This window comes from Scaptodrosophila lebanonensis, unplaced genomic scaffold (genome assembly GCF_003285725.1).
Source record: "Scaptodrosophila lebanonensis strain 11010-0011.00,11010-0021.00 unplaced genomic scaffold, SlebRS2 tig00000043-arrow-pilon, whole genome shotgun sequence".
NCBI classification, from domain to species: domain Eukaryota; kingdom Metazoa; phylum Arthropoda; class Insecta; order Diptera; family Drosophilidae; genus Scaptodrosophila; species Scaptodrosophila lebanonensis.
Window position 1 is genome coordinate 12,197,314 of NW_022060545.1, and position 4,355 is coordinate 12,201,668.

Below are 4,355 nucleotides of genomic sequence, written 5' to 3' on the forward strand. Positions count from 1 at the left end.
ATTCTCTTTTCCTTTCTTTTCTTTCTTTTCAGTTACATTTCTGCTGTGCATTGCATTCTCTTTCGTCAAGGTTCACAAGGTCAATGATTTATTAGTTTATTTCATTTGCCATTTCACAGCTGAGCTTTGCTTTGTCACATAAAAGTTTCCATTGTTTATTTTGTTTATTTTTTTCTTTTGTGCACTTTGCTTTAGCCTGCCATTTTCTTTATTTATTGTCTATCTGTCCCTCCACCTGTCTGCCTGTCTGCCTGGCTGCCTGTCTACCCCGTCTTTGGCATAAAAAGCTTGCTGGCGTGCTCTTAATGTCACTTTTCTTGTTGTCAGAGCTATCACTGTGGTTGTTGCTGGTGTTGTTGTTGCTGTCTAGCAGCTTGGCAGTCAAAAGTTATTAAACCGCGCACGATAAGTTCATATTACCGGCTATCCAGGCGTTACATTTGTCGCGCATTATTGCCAGTAAGTTGACAAATAGATAAGTTGTAAAGGGCATAGTAATGTTTAATGACTGCGTGCACGATTTTTCATGAACTTTGTCTGTGCCTTGCCTCGTTCCATAGATTTATTCTCACACCTTGTTGTAGAGGACAAGAGATTCGAATACAACCAACCCCGTAAATAGCATTCCAATGCAAACCCTGCCCCTTGAATTCGTTTGGGGTTGCGTTTTCTGCCTGTTGCTAAGGCAACTCCTGACTGGGTTGCGCATGCGCCCCTTTCTCAGCAGCTGTCTATCATTTCCACCACTTTGCCTGCACACCTGCGCAAGTGCATTAGAAATGAGCCGTTTGTGTGTGTGTGTGTGTGTGTGTGTGTGTGTGTGTGTGTGTGTGTGTGTGTGTGTCTGATGTGCCATATAGACGTGTCAAATCATGCTTGGATGAATAGACAGAAGTAACTCGAGTGAATCAAATTCAACTATTTGTTCCTAATATTTTCCAATCCAATAGAAGCTATAAATAAGTTAATTAAGTTAATAAGTCTCTTGCAGTATTGGAAATTCACTAGAATTTAAAAAACCTGTAGGTTTAAAACAAGATTCCAATTATGACTAATATTTGGCATTATCATTCCCGTTCATTTGGTTTTAATTCGTTTCACATTTCAACTCACAAACCTACTCGTTTATAACCAGTCTTTTTAGCTTTTAAAGCTGTGCTTTCACTGACTTTTAAGCAAATTTCTGAATTCATAATCCTAGTCTAATATAGATTGCTGCGAATCTTAGAATCAAATATTTGCTCAATATTCTATGTTTAATTTGTGTTGTTACATGTGCATGTCTTATATAAAGTTATAAGGCTGTCAAAATATGTAACAAAACATTCAAAGCGTTATAATATTAGCTTAAAAGATAAGAATGCCTAAAAACAATCCAACAAAAGCATAAAAATATCTATTAAGCCAAATATTGTCAGAGATGTTTTAGAGTTAAGAAAATGGAATATAGTAAATAGCAGAGAGAATTTGAGTACTAATTAATGGTAAATGCCATGGTAATAAGGAGAAAAACAACTGAAAAGAATATGGCTTGATGGGGAAAATGTAATTTCTTCGGAGACGGAGAAAGAAAGATGCGCATGTCTTAGAAGGAGAACCGTCCTTATGTAGTAAAGAAAGAGTTGTCTCACAGAACTGTTGTTTTAATCTGAACACGCTCAGTTAGTTTTTTATCTAGACAAGATCGATGGAAAATATATTCTTCCAACCTCAGAGGGCAGAGGGGTGTACATCGCCAATAATCCGCTTGAGAACAATAACGACATAAAGGACAATCATATGGATTGCTAGCATCCCAACCTTAAGCTTAATCCACGGAGAGCAAAAAATCACATTTGCTTCTGGTTGTATACCTCCTATACTGTAGACACCGTTTACATGAATAGTATTCAAACACATGGTGTCCTAGAGAACTGTTCAGAAGTGTAATTGTAAAACACATATTCTTAATAAAACTCATATAAAATGTCAGATTAATATTATTAAATTAAACATAATCAGTACTTCAACAAATTAAATAATCTTTAAGCCAATTTACTGCCTTTTATTTAAAAGACTTTTTTTAATGGTTTTATGCTCGTATATTTATATTTATTTATAATATTTATACTTGTTTTAACGGAAGAAATAATAAATTCTTACAGTTACTTAAGGAACAATTGATGTAAATTAATATTTCTATAATTATAAACCAAATGTGTTTACAATTTAAAAGTCTTCTTTAAAACGCAATAGTACAAAAATTCAGTCAAAGAATTTAAACGTTAACTATTGTTTCACAAAAAAAAAAAAAACACATTAAACTTGTGACATTACATATTTAAAATCAATTAACTGATGGCATTTAAGCAATGCACATTACTGTTTTGTTTTTCACGTACTTGTGCATTTTTTAATAAAATTGCTACGTGGTTAAAACGAACAATATCACTTGTTTCAATTTTGTGATGCAAAAAAATAGAATGCTTTTTCGAATTAATGATGGCTCATTAAAGTACGTGTATGCATATGTTTACATCTAAGTATTTGCAAATGCTGTACCCGTACGGTAAACAGGGTATATTAGGTTTGAGCAAAAATGTATGTCCGACTCGATAAAGAGGAAAATCGATTTTTTAGACATATGTATATGTATGTCCGCCTGGCCGTCTCTCTGTCTGAATGACCAAACTCGGCAATATTGCCTATTCCTCAGGTTTGAATTTCATCCAAACTGGTTGCTTGTAAGGCAGGTAATTAGCGAAACAATTTTATTCCCAACTTCAGGTACAGAGTATTTTACTAACTGGCTAGCTCGACTGTCAAATTATCTCTTGTTTTAATTTGTAATTAATTATTTGAATTTTGTTTTTTTTTTCGTTTTCCTTTTCATCAGTTTTCCCAATTAATTTCAAAACAAATGCGCGATAAATGAAGTGTTATGCCATCACATATTATACAAGTACATGTACATATGTATAGTATGTACGTGTAACATAGCATTTATGTGTGTGCGTGTATGTACATATGTAACATTTATCGGCTCACAATTGCTGCGATAAAAAAAATGTTATGTCAGAAATGATAAGAATGCAAACATTTCCCAACAGTACTTGCTTTTTGGCAGCAAAAAATATGTGAAAATTAATATAAATATTGAATTTGTCTCTTTCAACAATATTAATGGGACTTGGCATCTCGTGAATTCTCAATAAGATAAGCTTGAGCTGTTGATCTATTCGTCTGGCAGAATTGCCACTGATGACCGCAAAACCGCAACTGATTTCAGACTATTTGTTTCCAACGTCCAAAACGATTGCTCACAGAGCATAGTCTGTACTATATACATACGTATAGTATATATGTATAGTATATGCTTAAATGCTCTACATCTAACAACAGGAACAAGCCTTTTGAGATTTGCATAAGATAAGCTGATTGTAGGAGAGTATTAGAGATGAGCTCAGTTTTGATTACTATAAATTTTCCAAGCGTAGCAGAAAAGCTAAAAGTAACTATTAGTGAACGAAAAAACTCACAAAATAATACGTTTAATCTAAGCTGAAATATTGTATTTTCTCTTTTATATTGAACTAGAATTATCAACAATTGGCCTGTACTACTAAAAATACTTATCACAGAGGGCACAAGAACTCACAAATCTCAAAAACAGAATATGCAAAATGGTGACAGATCAACATTTTAATAGGTAGGAGCAAAATCTGCATATCTGGTATAGGTGAGAGCTATACATAGCTTCTATGTCGGTTAATTGATTTGAAAATGTACAGGCTTTGAAAAAATATATTGTGAACTACTACAAAAAAATAATTAATTCGTTTATGATTTTTTTATAAACAAAAAAATTTAACCTATTGCAGTATTTTGAAGTAAACTAATAAGACAAGTTTGCATGCCACATTTTGAGTCCCCAGCTGCCTTGGTTTAAGCCTTCGCAGGGATCATACAGACGGACAGTCGATATGTCTGATAGCACGCATCTATCTACCTGTTACACATTTTTGTCGCTTGGATTTGGACTCTAAAACAGCCTTTCACCCTTCTTATAAAGCCTCTGACGAACGAACTAATTGAGTTACTTTATTAATCAAACATGCATTATTAATCACAATAAATGTAGCTCTGGTTTCATTTTCTGGCAAATTAAAAAATGCCGTTTAAACTATTTACAGCTTATAAATAATAAATCAAACAAATACCAAATAAATATTTTGAATTCACACGTTTTTCCAATTCATTTCCATCAAATAAATACACGAATTAACTACAATTTTTTTTTATGTTATCAGCAATTACGTCGATTAAAAATTTGAATGGCGACAGAAGTACTATGTACGAGTATGTGTATTTAGTTG